The following is a 20,915-nucleotide window of genomic DNA, read 5'->3' on the forward strand; positions in this document are numbered from 1 at the left end:
ACACTCATGAATGTTTTACTACTTTTAGTGTAAAGGATTCATCCTGACTGAACCCAAAATCTTCCTGTGATTTTCCAGCATAAATGTGGACAGCTTTGGACATATATTTGCGTGTACTCCTAAAACAAAATTTAAAATTAATTTTATTTCTTAGCAGGACAATAATAATATAAATAATCACTTTTTTCATAGAGAACAAATGGAAGAAATGCGAGTATATGAATGTTGTTGTACATCATTCTCTAAGGAAACAAGGGTAAATGCAGATTCCTTTTGGAAAGACAGTACCCAATATTCAGGAAATATTTTTGAGAAACTGTTTTCTCTTTTTCCTGGCAATTTAAAATCTTGGTTATTGTAATTTTGTTTCTTCACTGGGCCTAATATTTTATTATGCTTATTCACTGACACTGTGTCAAACAACATAACTGGAATATGGTCCAAATTTTTGCTAAAGTCAAAGAAACTTGCTTGTTAGGTTTTTATTTATGTTATACCTCTACAAAAATCTTCTGAAAGCTCTGTATCATTTCTAATTTTCTTTGATATTGTAATTAAACATACATTTTCAGACTTTTTGGTCAATTATGGAACACCTTCTTTTGTTAAATGCAATTAAACTTTGATAGCATTGTTATTTTCCTCTTTTCTGACATGTAGCTAAAAGGTTTAAACACTTGGGTATATGTCAGAAGATCTGGAGATTACCCATTTTAGCTGAAGTTTAGTGGTAACTCAAATTTTGCATTTTGTGTCAAGGATACTGTAGGAATGAGAAATGATTAATTCTTTTTAGTTACTGTAAACATGTTTTCTGGTCCTAATGACAACAGTCTTATATGTTCTGTGTGAAGGACATCTATTCTGAAGCTTTTTCACAGTATCTGTTAGATTATATAAAATCTGTCAAAACCAAAAGAATTTAAACTGTCAAAACATGTCACATTAGACTTTGTGCTGTTTGTGGCTTATATGTAATAAGTAATTATGTTGAAAGGTCATGTGAAAAAAAAAAAATCCAAGTATATTGAGCATTAAAAAGATAAAAATTAACTTTGAAATATCGAGAAATCTCAGTCATCAGCCTCATTAGGCAAGTATCCATGAGCTCAATCATTCCTGTCAATAACATACTTAGGGCAATTTTTCTTCTTTTTTTCCCCAATGTACCAGCAGTAAGACCAGTTGATTTTAACATCACACTATTTATTCTTAGAGGAGGAATAAATACTTTTAGGAAAGATTGTACTAAAACGTGGCAATATGGTATTATTGGTAAACAAAATCCCACTCGTTGACATACCTGAAAATAATACTCTGCTTTAAAATTATGGCTTCAAAAACAGCTAAAGTCTGGGTTGAAATGAAAGCAGTTTAGATATCCAAGAGCATATGTTACTGTATCCAGCCATCTTTTTCTGGTGTTTCTAAACCAACCATGACCCACGGTATAGTGGAAGTTCAGGGAGGCTATGAAGCTCGACTTCCCACCTATTGGTAAGCTGTCTGGCAACATGAACATGCAGTGGCTGGAGCTCCTGTATGGGCTTATAGAAGAAAGAGCTTCTATGGACACTGACTTCTGTTTAATTATTACCCACAAGGAAGCAAGAAAGAAACTCATTCAAAGGTGCAGTCCTGAGAGACCTCACTGAAATATTGTCTCAGGTCACAATCTAATCTTAATAATTCAGCATTAATATAGACAACAAGAACAGTGCTGGTTATTTAGAGCCATTCAAACATAGCCATTTCCCCTCATATATATTTAATTATTATATTTTATATCAATGTATATAATTGATAAGTATGTAAATTAAATCTTAAGAATATTTTGCACTGCCAAAAACTTTTCCATTGTTGGATCTCTGTGTTTTATTGGAACACTCTCTATGTGCTGATTGATAGAAACTCTATGGTGAAGAAGGAGTATCCCAATCCATATAATTAGCCTTGTATACAAATTTGATGACCATGAACTTATATTTTGAATTAAATTGTGATATTAAATAAAATAATACATTGTGGAAGGACTTGCCTTAATTTGAAGTAATAAGCATTCTTGGAATCTTAACCAACACATGAGTTCTTATCAAACAGTATATTGGTCCTCCCCAAAGTGTACATTTAATAACTTTTTCCTTTTGGCTTTTTTCGTGTGCTATGAAGTTGTTTGTGCCATGTTAACATTTTTTAGATTTATCATTTCCTTCACATTACCCTGTAGTGTGTGCACACATTAGAAATGCTTATAGCTTTATGTCTGGTATCTTTCCATATCATGTAGACACAAAGCAGCAGGTTGCCTAATTAAAAGATTGCTAGCTTTCTGCCTTCTCTGTTCCATGTACCTCAGCTTCACAATACTAAACAGGGTAAAGATTTGAATGTCTTATTTATTTGTCATGTTCAAATATTTGGTTTAATAACTCATGACCAGACCATTTGGTTAAGTATATTTTGGTTCATTCAGACAAAAATCTATAAAATTGTGTAGATGAGGTGAGATGAAAAATTTCTTCAGTCTTCAATAAATTAATCTTAAATAAATTAGTTTTAACTTATATTTTCTTTTTTTTTTTTTTGCATCAAAGTAAAGACACAGTAATTACGATGGAACAACGAATATCTTTTCTGTACTGAATCTGCATTTAACTCTTTTTTGTGAATTTTCAAGGGAAAACCTGAATATATTTATAGGTGTTTATAGATGAAAGTTTTATTTGGGTGGAACAAAGAAAATCACTATATGTACATGGCTATAAAAAAAATCAGATTAGTCACACAAGAAATGATTGTTAAACTACATAGACTGGAAAAAAGATCCGTTATTAGGAGAATATGACTTAGATTGCTGTGTTGTCAGTGATCTCATGGAAGCGATGAACATATTGTTACAGTTTCAAAATAAATTGTCTGATAATTGCAAATGGGTTTGCCTTTAATACAGATAATTCTCTACTTTGAATAAAAGCAAATCTTTCATTCAGCCAAAGTTAGTGTTTGGCAGCGACTGCGACCTTCTAACATTCAATTTAGACAAGCAGATTATGGTCCTAGTCCAATAATATACTTGGTTCTTAAAAAGCTGAAATTAGGGAAAAATGAACACAATTTAAACAGGAGAAAGTACAGTGTTTTTACACAGATTGCTTAGGAGTCAAATTGTTGTCATTCATGAGTAAAAACAAATATGCATCTATGTTGCACGGTTAGAAATTGTTTTAAACTAAAAGAGGGTGGATTCAGACTAAATATAAAGAAGAAATTTTTTGCAGTGAGGGTGGTGAAACACTGGGACAGGTTTCCCAGAGAGGTGGTAGGTGCCCCATCCCTGGAAACGTACAAGGTCAGATTGGACAGGGCTTTGAGCAACATGATCTAATTGAAGATGTCCCTGCTTGTTGCAGGGGTGTTGGACTAGATGACCTTTGAAGGTCCCTTCCAACCTAAACCATTCTATGATTCCATGATTCTATATATGCAAATATGCATATATATAACAATTATGTGTGTATATATATATATATAATTATGCATATAAACCTGTTTCAATTAGCAAAGAAAAGATAGAAACTAGCAGGAAGTTTCTCAGGAATGTGGGAAGTTGCACTGAAGAGGGGAATAGTTATTTAACCATATAGCTTTGTGTTTACTAAATTAGAAATTAATAGGAAAAATTAAAGGGATTGAGGAGAGAATGCTGTAGTTTAAAAAAAACAAACAACACCATACAATATGGAGCTTAAATGAAGACATAATAAAAATGGTGATAGCAGAGATATTAATAAAACAGTTAACTGCAATTAAGCTCTCTATTTTTAAAGGAAAAGGATTACGTGGTTGACCTACATGATGACAGAAAATGTTTTTCAGTCCTTTAGCAGCTAAGAAAAGTGATAACATGTAGGAATAACTTGTTAAATGTTCTTCAAACTTTTAATTATTATTAGTGCATGGGTTTCTTGAAACTTTGAAAATATTCAATACTCAAGCACAGCCAACACTCCTGCTAACTGCTAAAGTAGTTATTCTGACATCAGCCCTGCTGCCAATAATGGAGAAGTAAGAAAAGTCAACTAACAAGAATTAAGTAGAAAAAACAAATGCAAATAGCAGTCATATATCTTTAATAGACAAATAGATCTTATAAAACCCTGATTTAATTATTTGAGGTTACGAGACATAAATGCAGGAATGTAATATATGTGGCATTTGACTTTTGGCCTAATGATGTATGACTTACTAATTTAAAAAAATATAGCACAACATCAATACAGTCCAAACAGATTGCTTAAGATCTAGTTCTCAGAAAGTATTTATCATTACTGTTTAATGGTCTTTTCACAGAGGTTCAGAGGAAACTCTAAGGCCAACTCGGTTCAATTTTATTTTTTTTTTATTATATACAAGTAAACAAAATTTGTTGATGATGAAATGTGTAAATGACATGAAGATTGGTGAAATAGTAAGTAATCATGGCAAAGCAATTATGCAGAGATACATTAATAAATTGACCTGTTGAAAGAAGCACTTTAATATGGTGAATTATAAAGTGTTTAGAAGGAGGCACAGTCATACTTATCATATAGGAACTCTATCCTACAAAGTTGTGACTCTGAAATTAATCTGGGGGTTGAGCTGAATTAACAATTCACCATTAGCATAGTCTCTAGAAAAAGAAGTAATGAAGCTTTTGTATGTACAAACAGAAGAAAGGAGTTCTCACTAGCCATACAGCTATATACTTTACCACTGAACCATGTTGTAAAAATCTGGATCCTGAAAGGCTTATTGAAAAACTAAGCTGTTTTTCTATGCTGGTTCCACCACTGTGAATAGGTGATACAAAAAAATGCTTAGGGGAGGTGGGTTTTGTTTCTGTATCTTTCCACACAAGGCTAAAAGGAACAAAAGAAAAAAAAAAAGAAAACAAAACAAAACAAATTTTCATGAAATTGATAAGTAACACATGCTTCTTTATCGGGAGAAGTGAGGCATCCCAAAAGAAGAGAAACATGCAGAGCATGCCTACTAGGACTAGTGATAGGAATCATAAGTACCAACATCTAACCGGGGCCATCAAGGATGTGCCTCTCCCCACTGTTTATCAATAACTTTCATGAAGAGTAGTCAGCTGAAGTTTGGCCCTACAGACAGTTTTTCCATCTGCAAATATAGAAGGTTTCTTGACATATTATCTCCCAACCTTGATCTGCGGAACAGCCCTCTGCCAGACAGGAGGAAGTCTGTGTCATTGAGGGTCCTCTGGTTTTTGCAGTGGGATCAGTATTTCACACTGCTTGTACGTAAGCAAAGTCCTCTCATTCACCATTCCAGTCCCACTGGAAAAGGTTTATTAATTGACTGTGAACAATTATACCCAAGAATTCAGGCCTTCTTTTGAATTAATGAACTTTTGTAACTTTACAGGTAAAAAATTCAGAAGACAGTTGCTCTAGAAGAGTACACATACCCATGGAAGAGCCTTGATATTTGGGCAGTTAAATGAACTGGACAGGGATTTGGCTGTGATTGCCTTGCCCCATATTCACAGCAATTACTTGATTAGAATACGACAGAAGAAAATTGAATATAGAAGCTGTTAAGTAGCCAAAAAGTCTGGCTTACAGCTTTCTCTTTCCCTGAAGTAGGGAGAAACCCATGTATTTTAATTATGCTGTCAGCTTACATTGCCAGATTTTCAGAAGCGGCCTAGAAACTTGAATGCATTAACAGCTACCAGATCTGTTTTTTCTCTCATGTGTATATGGAGCTTCTGGGTCTTTTTCATTAATCTTTACCCTACCATTTCACTGAGTACCAAATACATCTTATTGCACTTTTTTTGGTACAAAGAACATTTAAATGATAGGCAATTCAATATGGTACTGTAAATTCCATCTTTTTTTTTTTTTTTATATAAAACAGTACAGTTTAATCGCTCTTTGAGAATTTGCACTAAGTAGGTTAAATGGATAAATGAATTCTACCTATCAGTACTTAAAGAAAAAAGAGCATTTCTGACCCAATAAGAGGAAAAGTCTATTTAAAGTCTATTTTCAGCAAATTTCTTTTTTTTTTTTTTAAAGGAACAGTTTAATCTATACAGATTAAAATACTAAATACCAAAAATTAAAATAAAAAAGAAGAGAAATTAAAAAACTTAATAGCAGCTAGGTTTGTTAGTCATGGAAAGATAATTAGAAAGAACATATTCCCTCCATTTCTTTGGTATGCAAATAAAATTCATTAAGGCTGATATTTTATTTTAGTACAAGCAATAGGAAAATGAAGCTAGAATGAAAAAGATTCAATCTGATTGTAATCATTATGCTTTTATATATTCAGGCAAATCTAAGTTGGTCCAGCTAATATCATATCTTAGATTTTTATGACTTGCCTGACTTCAATAGGTGTGTAGGGAAAAAAGCAAAAGTGACAATATAAATCTTTTAATTTTAGACTAAATAAAATAAACAGTGGCTACAGTGACTTATGCATAAAAGACCAGGTGATGCATACTGCTGTATTGTCAGTGGAATTCTGTTCCATTCCGTTTCTGAGGAAGAAAACAATTAGGGCTTTTGGTGAGAACATTGCCATCAATCTCTCAGCACATTAATTACAAAATTATTTAATACCATTGTACAGTTTCACTTTTTCTGTAGAAAATGTTTTTAACACCTGTTTTAAACACCTTAAAAAAAATATATGAGTGCATATGAAAGTTGTATATGGTATTGAAGGTGGACCACAAGTTTTAAGAAATTAACAAATTTACACCAGCTTTAGGATTTGAAGCAGTAATATTTCATTAATGTCTAAAGCTAAATTTATTGTTTTGTTTTGGGTTTGTGTATGTGGTGTGATTCTGATACTGCAAAAGGGTGTATGTGAGAAAGAAAAAGAAAGAAAGGAAGGAAGAAAGAGAAGTAAATGACTTCTAAGTAGAGTAAGTAAATAGGATAAAATATTTACAATTATTTTAAATATTTACAGAGCATTGTGCTTTCATGAACATTTATGAGGAGTTAGGAATATTTGTACAGTTATTCCCAGAAACCGAATTCCAGCTTTGTCATCAAATTTCATTCAAGCATAACAAAGCATAACAAAAGGTTTCAACCAAAACTATTTCATGTGTGAGAATATCTGTGTAACAGCAAATTTATATTACGGTGAAATGCACAGAAGAAGCAAGGAAGTGATAGTAAGAGTATTTTATTGTTGACAGTGTTTGGGACTTTTTTTCTACTTGAAATATAGCTATGGGAATAGAAAAAAGTGAGAACAATTTTTGAAAAAAGTTGCATAGAACTACAATATTCAAATACTCCTAGAAGCAAAATTAAACAGGCTGAGAATGAGATCAAATAAAAATGTACTTCAAAAATCAAATTTGCTACAACTCATATGTGCTATCACCTTTGTTAAACTCAATATAATAAAAAACAGAAATCTTGATATATCCATGTTGATATTTTTGGTTAAGATGTTTTTAAATAATATATTTTTGAAATTACAGATAAGGGCTGAATTTTATCCAAAATTTAAATCAATGTGATGTCTTTCAGAGAGTCATAATAGAATTTGACTCCCAAGGCTGCTTTACAGTAAGAAATAATTTAAGATCATACCTTCTTTAATATTTTTGTGTTGGAAAAATAGATTGTAAGTTCTAGTGCATCTGATTTTCCTCAAATTTTTCCTTGCATGTTTGAGGCAGAAAAAGGGGTGGGATTTTTTTTTTTCCTGACAAATCAAGAGCTCTCAAAAGCATTCAGCTATTGCTAGATGGGCCAAGATTAGAGATTTTGGACAATTTCATAAATAAAAAAATGGTAGGAAATTTTCCATACGCTGTAATCTTTACTAAAGTCAGTTGTAAAGCAAAACAAATTTACGTGTCTTAAATTTCAATTTCTTATGAATTCTTAAATTTTTCAATTTTAAAGGAGTGTAATTTAAAAATATAAAACATTCTTCCTGCCACACCCCCTAAAAAAAAAGAGACTTTAATTTGACAAAGAATCTGTCTCTTGTCATCTCCTTCAAAATATTTTTCCGTGCTCCGCTAGTGCTCAATTTGCTGTCATGCAAGATGTGTTTTTCTGTAGTATGATCCAAATCATACTGACATCACACTGGAACAGTACTGCCATACGAGCTCGGCTGGATGGAAAGCTCAGAATTCCTAGGCTGAATTAATCTCAAAGCCCTACATAAACATGGCATTCTTGTGAATATCTTAGTTACTATTTCCCTCAGCATCACATAGGCTAAATTTAACTAAATACTACAATAATATTTATAATATTATATTACATTTATTGTATTACATTCTAATCTACATCTCTAGACATCGAAAGATGCAGAAAATCCTATACTAACCTACTTCAGTAAATAGTCCGTCAGAAAGCAAATTAGATGCTCATGAGACATTTTTCTCTGGAAAGTAACAGAATCCTTATGTTAAATTGACCAGTATCTGAAGTAGGACTAACTGGTGGAAAGTAACTTTGACTTGGCTCTGTTTCATGTTTTTGCTATACAAGTGAATAGAAATAAAATTTCCATTAATAGGATTTTATTTTTAAAATTTTAAATGAAATACAATGTTAAAGACAGACAAAATATTAAATAATAGCTTAAATACACATATATATTAGATAATGGCATTATATATGCAAAATTCATTTTAATATTTTCATTTACATTTTAAAATTTCTGTCACAATCTGGTACTGCTCGGGAGACAACGAAGGAAAGTTTGTGAAGTGAGATTGATAGTGAAATCCTATTACTTAGCAGTTTTGAATAAAATTCATTGGTCTCCAGGCAAGCTGAAGAACAGCAGTCTCTGTCTAACAGTCATATATCCTTTTATTTTTATTCCAAAACAGAAATAATTTCAGTTACAAGCTGTTGTATGTAAAGAGTTAAGCAGAGAAAACAGTGTTAGATCATGAAAATTAGTGTAAAATAAAACTATTACGTTATATTTGCTACTATATTTCCTTCAAGTTTCCAGTGAACAATGAAATCTATGTGTGGTTCCTCAATCAATTTTGCTGTTGTTTGGGAGCTTGACTGATAACCAGACAGGTTGTAATAAATTATTTGGATGTAGGGAATGGAAAGAGGGTATAACAAAGGTGTCAGCTGTACAGAGCAGCGTATAACAGCACATTAATATCCTTGCCCATGTTGGAATTAGTTCCATTCATTGCTCCTGGCATAAATATCACACAAAAATGCTATGGTCCAGCTCCAACCAGATAAGCTTACAAGATAACTGTGTTGAGTTGACTTTATGATTTTCTTCACCCACAGTGGGGCTGTTCCCATAACTCCTCCCAATGACAGAAATCAGCAGGGAAAGGTCAAGTAGCTCCATCAGCAAGATTATTAATATACAAACAGAAGTGATAATGTACTTGATGTTTTTTTTTAAGCCAGTTAAATTGGCATGATGGGAGTTAGTAGGGTAGAGTTAAGTAGAACTGATTTGGATGGAATCAGTGGAAGTTTTCATGAAGATTTTTTTACTCCTTTATAGAAGCGGCCTTTTCAGAGAATTGTCTGTCTGCCACTTCATTTTTCTCTGTCATTATTTAATAAAAATAAGAATTCTCTTGTAAGTTTAGTCATGCAAAGTTCAGTGTTATGCATTTTTATATGCTAATGTCATTTAGGAATCAATAGATTGCAATATATCTTAAAATAAATATTCATGTTATTTGCAGGATCAAAGATAATTTTGTTAGTTATTTTCTACAGTTAAATAATTTATAAGCATGTGGATGCTCCACAAAGCCTTCACCAGTGTGTTCCTTTATTTTTTTTCACCTTTTAAACAAAAGATAAAAAAGAATCTAAAATTTCCTTAAATATCATCGTACATTAGCTGTTTTATATGATTTTGTAGTTTTTACAGTCCACCTTCAATTTCTTAAATTGCAGTGTCATGAAGATTTTAGAATTTAAATAATTTATTTAATATGCTTTCTGTTGTTGTGGTCTCTTCCTAATGTCACATTTGTACTTGGTATCAGTTATTACCAAGAATAAACCTGGCCCTTGCTTCCTATCTTGTAGATTGTAGCTCATGAACCATGTTAAATGAAAGTAAATGTCATCAGTAAATTAAGCTCCTCAAACATCAGTAGCTCAGGGTAAAAAATTTCTCTTCTTTTATATAGTACGTGTATTTATCTAGGCTACCAGTACTACTGGTAGTATAATTCACAATACATCATTTTATTGTTTCAGGGTGGGGTTTTTTTGTGTTTTTTTTTTTGTTTGTTTGTTTTTTTTATTATTTGTGTTTTATTTTTGGGTAGAAAAAAGGCATTCCTTTCCTACCAATTTAAAAAAAAAAAAAAACAACAAAAAAAGTTGTTCTTCATTTTATAGTCATTTATTCTACATATTCTACATATTAACCTGTTTTTAGTTCTGCATGTGACTATGGATAGAGTTGTGTATTAAGCTAGTAAAGGGTGCACTATTTACATTTATGCACAGGTCTGAGTTCAGCCTTTTTTGTAAGGGGTGGTTTGGGTTTTTTTAGTGTCTAACATGAGCATTGCAGGAACGTAGTGATAGCCACTGCAAAAGTCAACTCCACAAATACTCTGAGGTCAGAAACTTGAGTGTTTATAGTAAATATACCATATCTTCTGGCTGATGTAGTGTCTAATACTTCAGTAGAGAATGAATGTGAATAAAAGTATTGCTGATATCAGAGATATCTCTTCATCACTGCACACTAAGGTTGCTGTCTGCCTGAAGCATGAGTGGATTGCAGGATGCCTCACTCATAGATTATCCCCTGTACCATTTTTATTCCAACGTAAAGAGATCATTGCTACATAGTCTGACCTGCAAAGAAACAGTAAAAAAAAAAAAAAATTGGGATTCATAGTAATTATACACCGTTATGAACTAATTTCACAAAAACAAAAAGGATGATTTGAAATAAATTGTTCCAAATCATCCAAAAAGGATGATTTGAAATAAATTGTTTTGGGACAGAAGATAAGCACAGAGAAATGTAGCCCTAAATAATCCTATTTGAGGCAGTAGGTGTAAATGAAAATTCAAAATAAAACCCCAAATTATAAAGTTGTTACCTACATTAACAAGTCCATCTCAGAAGAGTTATCCATTTTGTTCAAACCCGATTAATCATTCTCAGAATAACATAATGAACCTGAAAATTCAATAAGAATCCTCAAGACTTTTTAATGTTTGAATCCAAAACAGAATTTTGAGTCCATTAGCCAAGAATTTTGTGAAAAATAATTAAAAAAAAAATATCCATGAGAAACTAGGACCAACTAAATCTCCAGGAAATATGAGAAGGACTTAGTTAAGACCATTTGAATCCTTGCCAGACTAGTGTCTTTACTGCAAGGTTTAACTTTGAGAAAGGACTCTGAAGATTAAAACCATACATTTTATTCAATAGTCGCCAAGAATGCTGGGTATTATAATCACATAAGTATCTTTACCTACTTTACCAACATTTATTTTTTGTTGATAAATTGAACTGGTGTCTTACTTTAAAACTTCTCAAATGTTACAAAATATATGCAGAACTGAACACTCTGCAAGTGTGAGCAGTATGTTACAAATATAGCTAATACAAGTTTGAAATGCAGATGGAATTTTAAGTAGATAATTTGTGTCATTGATCAGGCATTGATTTAAAAATATCCACAACTGAGATCTCCAGTGTTGCCAGCTGCAAGAAGAGAGGCACAAGAGTGAGGATTTTAAAACGGGCACAATCCAGAACCCTTTCATGTGAATAGAGCTTTAAGCATCATTTCTGATTACAGTTGTTTAATTTCAATAATACTGTGAAATTCCATTAAAAATATTGAAAATTCTGAATTTTTAAAAGGGAATGTTAAAGAATAACTGTAATAATTTAATAAAAATATATAAACAAGTGTATAAAATAGACTTCATCCAAATATTTTGAATGTTACAGTTTATTTGTGTTTTGTGAGCAATGAGTAAAAGTTGTGCTCATTATTTTTAGAAATAAAGCGGCCAAAGTCTGCTTTGGATATTAAATCCTTGAGCTATAGAAAGACAGATGTCTTTCTGATGAGAAATCAAAAGGATCTATTGATTCTAAAGTATAAATTGTCAAAAATAGACTGACAGGAGCTCACTGATAAATCAGTTTTCAGACAGCTCTTGATATTACAACTTCTAACATTTTAAATGGGATTAAGCTGCCTCATGTCAAAGAGTACCTGGTTTCTAAATATAGAATGAAGGGATGAAGTGGGATCTCCACTTTTGCTGTTGTTGAGACCGATAAATAGATCTACATCTGGCAAGCACGAAACCTTTGTCTGAGGTTATTGTGTGTCTCTACTTCTGAAATAGGATGTTTGTAGTTTAAAAGAATTTATAAAGTCATTGAGTTTTTAGTTAAGCACAAAACCAAAAAAAGGGCAAAAAGTGAACTGTAGTCAAGTATGGATCCATTCTAAATTCAGGTGCTTAAAAATTGTAGAATTATCTTAAATCAAACCAAAATCAGAACTGATTAAGGATGAGAAAGAACTGGATAATATATCAGTATTTATTGGAAATAGTCTTTTTTCTCATTTTGTTCCAGCTCTTTTACCACAAAAGATTTTTCATAAGATATTCAGTGGACCATTTGCTTGTCTTTCAATGGATCTTTACAAAATTTTATATCCAAAAGCTTCAAGGTGTCTCATAAACAGGTTTTGATTAATGAGCCATGAGGGTTTAAATAGACATTTTAGCTTCATTAATCATAATAATTCTTGGTCATAGTATGCAGTGTTGTTTTGTTTAGTCCTTTGATAAGATATTGTTTTATGTCTCTAGGTCTTCAGTGTCTTCTCACAAATAACCACCTTGTTAACTGCAGAATATCCTTTTGATTTTTTGCTAATAAATGTGGGACACATTACATTGCTAAAAAGGGTATGGCATTCTGAAGTGACAACTAACTTGCAAAAGACACACCTCTTCTTTAGAAAATAATTGCTTCTGAATTAAACTGATACTGGAAAAAAATCTTCCATTTCCTTAAAAACTGGTGGCTTTACAGTTTTTCAAGGTACAGCTACTACTGGTAAACTATTTTGAATTACTAAAATATAAGTATTCTGACTTAGATTTACAAAGTTTAAACACATCCATAACCATATACATTTCCATTTTGCCAAGGTGCAAATATAGAAAGATGAACAAAAGAACTTTGAGCATTAACTGTGTGTGTCTCATATGTGATCTAAAATGCAATAAATGAGAACAGATTTTGATTTTGCTATTGAATTTTAATGACGAATCAAGTTTCTTGTATTTTAAAGTAACAATCAATTAGCTTTGTTTTCAGTGATATTCTGCTTTCTGCACTTACTTTCTAGCACTGTAGCTGAATTTAGGTCTTTTTAATAAATTTCTTTGACTAGCCTGGACTACTTTTCTAATACTTACAGCAGTAGTATTTTTAAAATATATTTTGTAGGGAAATCACAGTCTCTAATAAGTAGTTTCCGTATATACTCACAGGATTAACCACTGCAAAAGCCCAGCTGTCTACATTTAGCAAAATGTTGACCTTGAAATTCATAGGCTTAGAAGAGTAGTCATGAATGAGAAGCTCAGGCAAAAATTAAACGACCCATTAAAATCATAGATTTCACAATTCATTACATTGTTGACTGTGTTTCCTCAAGGGATTATTTTGCCTTTTGGAGAACTAAGAAGGCTTGATTATTTTTCTAGCCTGTAGAAATATGGAAAGGCTTTCACAATTTAATTTTTTATGAGATGGAAGTGCTACAGATATAAGTAATTTCAGATTATTATTTCCTGATAAAAAAGGCAAAACAAAACAAAACAAAGCCCACCTCATCTTCTATTTGGAACGGCAACAAAGAATCTCTTATTTTTGCTGCTATATGGCACATAAAATTAATTATGTGATCATAACTAGTCCCTTAAATTTTCTAGTGTGTGTATGTGGGAACACAGAGTAATGTAATCAGACTATTATGAATAGAGGTGCTTAAGGGACCATACGCATGCATAGGACTTGTCATGCTCAAACGAGAGAGCAAAAACGACTGTGGCTCTGTGCTCATTTCTTAAGAGCATGCAAGATATATTCCCTCTCACAAATCCAGAAAAGTTTTCTTTGTGCACCAGTCCCAGGACTTCTAGAAACTTATTTCCAGATTCATCATACTTGACGCATTAATGTGTTTCACTTTAGTCTCAAAGACAGTGTTTTTAGCTAGTGTGAGACTTTGTGAGCAACTGTTAAGCTGTTCTCCCTCAGGTATTCATAATTTTCTGGGACTGGGAATTGAAAAGAAACCAGGAAGAAGAATTTGGCAAAGTTAGGACTGAACTGGGATTTCTGGCACATAAAATTATAACACCAGGAATGTCAGTATGAGTACTGCTGGACTGTTTGGCCTAGTGCCAGGATCTGAAGCAGCTGGAGCCTCCTCCTGGGAGGGCATACATAGTGACAGACAAGAAGAATTTTTTAAATGCCAAAATTTTACTTTACAGAAGCCGAGATTACCAGTGCAGTTTCTGGCTATATTCCACGTGCAGTAGCTCTCAAGTCCTTTCATGTGCGTTTTCCACTCATTTCTCTAACCTTTATACAATTTCTGAAATCAGAAGAGGCAAAGGCACAATTATTTTTGTAGCTTCTTCCTTGCTGAGGCAGTTTTGGCTTACATGGTTACAAATGTCCTTCTGGACTTTAATCCAGGTTCCAGACTGCCTGGATTCAATTTCACAGATGAACTACCAGATATTCAAACCAGAGCTGAAGTCTGCACCTGATTGACTGTCTCATTCTTAAAGGTCCCTTCCAACCTAGACAATCTATGATTCTATGTAAGAACTGAAACTGCAGGTACTGAACAACCTACTATAAAAGTACTTATCAGAAAAAAGTCCTCACCCCCAAATCCCTAAAGAAATTGTATGTACCTATGACTGTTACAGGTTTTGGTACTGGTGAGCCTTGGAATTCTCACTGAATCAAAAGCAAATGGTATTTTAGGATCTTCATCCATGTCATAAAAGTTGCTCACTGGCAATGTGTTTATACTCCTTTTGTGTAACATGATTAATCTTTTTTCCCTCACATCATCAACATTTATGGGAAAAAAAAAAAAAAAAAGTATGACCCAACAGAGAACATGCTCTTTCAAAGACCATAAGTTATTCTCTGATAGTTATACATCACAATCTCCAATTTTCAGCTGGCTTAATTACTTTCTTCATATGTTCTTCACACATTAAGTATTTATGTAGTATTTATGATTAATCTGATGCAGCTGTATTAAACCTCTTTAACTGAAGTCCAGTTCATGTCACAGTGGAGTTCTTTGTCCTAATCTATAGTTCTTGTCTGTGATCAAACTCCTGTCTTTCCATATTGAATCTTCTGCTTTTCCATCACCTAAATAAAGCAGATGGAAATGAGATGCAAAATAAATTTCCTCATTTCAGTTCTGGTACCTGGTGTTAGCCCATAAACCTCAGCAGCGCCAGTACTTCAGTGGAGCTGTGCAGGCAGACCTTTCAGAGTTACCCTATAAAAAATCTTGATTGTTTGTTTCCAAAGGTTTATACATCAGCCAAATGTGGTGGTTGGCAAGGAAAGAAAAAAAAAAAAAAAAAGAAAAAGCATATTCTTGACACATAATAGTCATCTAATAACTAGCAAAATCCTGATCTAAATCTTTGAATTGTTAAGGCCATTTGTCAGATAAAAAAGGAAATAAAAAAAGAAAAATACATCTGAATCAACTAGATTCCAGTCTAGTAGTAAGCCTGAGAGGATTTTAAATACTTGGAAACAGGGAACTGTAATTGGAAGTAATTGATAACCTTAATAAGAAACCATGCTACCAAGATTTACTATAATGTAATTCTTCCTGCATTTTCTACAGATCAGTGGATTCGAAATCCAGATCTATATCTTTTCCATTTCATGTAACTTAATAAGGGAGGAAGAACACGTCAACTTTTGGCAGGCTATGGTTGAGCAATCAACGTTCAAAGCTGACATCTGGCTGTAGAAGGCTCCATTAAAATGATCAGCTAAGGGCAGGCTAGTGATTGATTGGTGGCCCACTCCAAGCCCACTTGGATATCATCCTATTTGATGAAACAAAGTTTACTTATTAGTGTTAATTACTTAGGAATAGGAGTTGAAAGTGGAATTTTAGCTACCAGATCTCTAATTTCTGTGGTGGCTCACAAAGTAGACTGTCAGATACTGAATAAGAAAAAAAAAGCAATCATGATACTTGTGTTTTTCTAGAGACTATACTTGAACCTTTGAAGATATCAATACTCTGCCACCTAAGTGAAGATAATAATTTTTTATTAAAAAAATCATATATTTATGTATTTGGTTTAGCCATTTTGGAATGACACAAAGTCATTTTATATTTGTGTAGCTTACAAAAGCATTGTTTAAATTCCTCCCCTTCACACCCCGTCAGGGCTACAATACCATGGATATTGTTTGTACTAGTGTCAGAGAATGGAACGCTCTTGGTCATTTTATTTGTGAAGTAACTATATGTTAATAGCTCTCCAAAAGTGTTAATTACCCTCCAAAAGGGAAGCCCCTCCGTGATGATTAAATATGCAAAATGCATAAAAATTTTACAGCTGGACAAACTTGGGTAACCTGGTAGTTTGTGTTATCTTGTGACTGCCTGCATTAAGTGGGAGATGAGAGGTGTGGGACAGAATGTCTCTGATGAAAAAACTGGAAGAGCTTAGTACACTGCTTGCCAACAAACACCTTTGTGGAAAATTTCACTTTTTTAACACTATTTTTTAATGTAACATCTGCTGTATTGCTATAGTATTCTGGTCTGACTAGGAGAGCAGGTTTATTTCTGTTGCAGATGATCTTTTTGCTCAGAACCCCTGTTAAATTTGATTATCAGCAGTTAAGAATATGTTGACCTGCCTATCCAAATTTTATGTGCTGTATCTGCACTCCTTTTCACTTGTTGGCGTAATTGTTGAAGTCAGTCATATGTTTTGGTGAAGCTTCAGCTTCAATTTTGGTCTTTTCATAGGATATGAAACTATGGGTTAGCCATGGTAAGCAGAATATAACCTCTCAGACAAACTCCATTATTTGACAGTTTTGACACTCAGGCAACTTCATTATTAATGCAGAGCTGTAAAACAAACGTCCTGGCAAAAGTTTAAGTCACAGCAATTGGAAAGGATCTTCCTGTTTAGCTTGTGATTTTGTTACAGCCCTGTAAAAAAATCCAACCTGGTGACACAATAAAGGATGTTTCTTTTTACAATTGGCAAATAAGAAAGATGCTCATTTTAATTAATAATTGATAAACTATTTTACTTTAATTATTAAATAACATTTTCACTATCATCTACTTATTTAATATCAAAGATCATTATTCTCTAAATATTAGTTTTCACTGTGAAGAAATCTTTACTGTACTATATCTTCATTCACCTGCTTAAGTAGACAAAATTTCCTCATAAGGACATAATCTACACAACCAAAAACTATAATGTTATTTTGGTCAAATGTGTTATCTACATCATGTCTCAGAAGTTGATAGGCTTGAGAGGTGGGCCCTAGCCAACCTCATGAAGTTCAACAAGGCCAAGTGCAAGGTCCTACATTGGGGTCGGGGCAATCCCAAACACAAATACAAGCTCGGAGGGGAATGGCTGGAGAGTAGTCCTGAGGAGACAGACCTGGGTGTGCTGATTGATGAGAAGCTCAACGTGAGCCAGCAATGTGTGATTGCAGCCCAGAAGACCAACTGTATCCTTGGCTGCATCAGAAGTGTGGCCAGCAGGTCAAAGGAGGTGATTCTGCCCCTCTACTCCACTCTTGTGAGACCCCACCTGGAGTACAGCATCCAGCTCTGGAGTCCCCAACATAGGAAAGACATGGACCTGTTCGAGTGGGTCCAGAGGAGGGCCACAAAGATGATCCGAGGGCTGGAGCACCTCTCCTATGAGAACAGGCTGAGAGGTTTGGGGTTGTTCATCCTGGAGAAGAGAAGTCTCCAGGGAGACCTTATTGCAGCCTTCCAGTGCCTAAAGGGGCCCTACAGGAGAGCTGGGGGAGGACTTTTTACTCAGGCATGTAGTGATAGGACGAGGCGGAATGGTTTTAAACTGGAAGAGCGCAGGTTCAGATTAAATGTTAGGAAGAAGTTTTTCACTTTGAGGGTGGTAAGGCACTGTAACAGGTTGTGCAGAGAGGTTGTTGAGGCCCCATCCCTGGAGGTGTTCAAGGCCAGGCTGGACGTGGTCTTGGGCAACCTGGTCTAGTAGGAGTTGTCCCTGCCTATGGCAGAGGGGTTGGAACTTGATGATCTTCAAGGTCCTTTCCAACTCTAAACCATTCTATGATTCTGTAATTATATGATTTGCAATCCATTCAGCAATGTATATTTCTCAGCCACTTGATATTCAGAAATCAAGTAAGTAATATGATGTTACAGTTTAAGGGACTTTAAGGGTGTGTGTGTGTGTGTATATGTATATGCTTTTCTGATGGGTACTGTCGGCTTCTCTTTTTTATATATATATGATGTGTATATACATATATGATGTCTGTATTTATATATGTTGTGTACACACATATATATGATGTTTATCATAACAATCTACTTCAAGAAATTTTAAAAATATAAAGGGCCAAAATTTCAACTCAAAGCAGCCTACTGTTTCATAATGCATTTGAGGCAACAAGATAGTCATCAAACCTTTTAGAAAAAAGGACAGAGAGGGCGGTCCCATTTCTTATTTAACATCCATCTAGAGAATCCTGGATACCCTATTATCTAGGGTAAGATTTCAGGGTATAGAGTTAGTTAAGCTGCCATATGAATGTTTGCACATAGACACCAGAACCACAGCAACAGTGCTGTCAGATATTACTTTGATGTTGGAAATTGGTAATTGCATAAATATAGATGTAAATGAAGCACAAATATTGTCTAGTCACATTCTGTTTATGGTGATATGTACTTTTTGCCTTTTATTTTGTCCTAAAAAGGGGTGTTTTTTTGAGTGATTAGCATTTTATTTACCTCTGTGTTACAAGAGATGGAAAATAATTTACAAATAAAGTGGATTTATTCCTGAAAATACAACTATTTAACGGATAACTGCTGACATCAGATTAACTTCTAATTCATCAGAGTCATGATAAAGAAGTGTCAGTTTACAAAGTTAATTCTTACAAGCAAGAAAAGACTATATAAGCATTATTAAATTGTACTGGATTGGTGTCATTTTGACCATGTTCCTTAAAAAAAATTCTCTGCAATATTGTAAATAATATAACATTTCTGAAGAAAAAAATAAATTTGGAATCATAGTAACCCCCAGAAGCTGCACTGTTCAGTTCATCAAGGCCTTTAACAAGAATATTACTTTTCTGAAATCTATGGGAAATTTTTTACACAACTGCAATGATTTATTTATTTTTACATATATTATACCGCCTGATTCCAGTAGTTCTGCTCTCCATAATGGCTGTCATTAAAAGTAAGAAGCTGTGATGCTCTGAAAAGATTGGATCTGAATATGCATAAATGCACAATTTTCAGTGTGAGAAAAGCTTTTAAGTTAAACATAGCTTTATAAATAATACAGCTTAGATGTGCATTTGTTATACACCAGTTGTCGTAAAACTGATGCAAATACGAAGTCCCTGAATTTCTCATTTGGCTGTCGAGGTTGGCTGATTTGGTTTCATAAACATTATAATGATATTTTTGAAAATCACAAATAAGGACTAATGTCATTATAATACTCTGAAAAAAAAATAATTCAGATTTCTGAAAAAAGCAGCTTTGTTCCAAGGACAAAATTTAAGTGAATTGAATTGCACTTTTTCTTCATTGTTAAGTACTTCAATTAATAAATTTTGTCCTCCAAAGTTGCATGAAACAATAATAAAACTCTTAATCTGGTAATATTTACAGCTGTACTACCTATAATTTAAGCTTTCAACCAACAAAGATATCTTCTATTTGTGATAATCAAGCCAGATGTGATTATATTTGCTGATCATGAAATTCCATTAGTCTAGCTCAATTGCATTTTCCCTATGCTATTTCTCTAGCCATCATAGTCATACTCTCAGTCTTTATGCCAACAAGACTAAGTCAGGAGTGAATGCTGTTTGTCATTCTCCAATTTAAAGTTTTCAAACCTCCTCTTATCCATAAGGGCTTATTTCCAAATACTGTGGTGAAGTATTGACATCAGAACCCATGAATTCCAAAAAGCACTGATATTACACAAATACACAAACCCAGGAGCTCCCTTGGGTTTGGAGAGTTTTTATAAGAATAGGAATATTAAAACATGGAAGGCAAATGGACTAATGGGTTGTTTAAAACGTGGCGTTCTGAAAGCTCTATACTAAATTGCTATATCAACATTTTAACATTCAAGTCAATATGGAAAAGATAATTGAAAACCAAACACAGTGACTTAAGGAGAGTTAAACTAACTTTGTAGCTGAGGATCTGTCATAGTGTGTCTATAGATACAAATGAATGAACAGCCAGATAAACTTGGAATTATGGAAAAATGTCGGTAGACTGACAACTACTTTAACTATTAATGTGCACATTGTCTAAATAAGAATCGTATGACATATAATTTGAAGTGAGCAGAATGATGGGAGCCATAATTGGAACACCAAATTAGGGAAATAGTGTTTCCGTAGGGGACATTGCAGTTAACGGTTTGATCTCATCCTTTTATGTGTTTATCAGGTCAAGTAGCTAACAGGTGTACATGTACACAAATCGAACTGTACATGTATATGCATATTGCTACACCTGAGAG

The 20,915-nt window shown here is 33.5% G+C and overlaps 1 protein-coding gene across 2 annotated transcripts in view; it reads left to right on the top strand.

The window, feature by feature from the left end:
- CNTNAP4 (contactin associated protein family member 4) overlaps positions 1-20,915 on the top strand; it is a gene marked incomplete at both ends in the record, with an annotated part of 255,494 nt that overhangs the window by 40,761 nt on the left and 193,818 nt on the right. The window lies entirely within an intron of this gene.

Source organism: Vanellus vanellus, assembly GCF_965231255.1.
Source record: "Vanellus vanellus genome assembly, chromosome: Z".
NCBI classification, from domain to species: Eukaryota; Metazoa; Chordata; class Aves; order Charadriiformes; family Charadriidae; genus Vanellus; species Vanellus vanellus.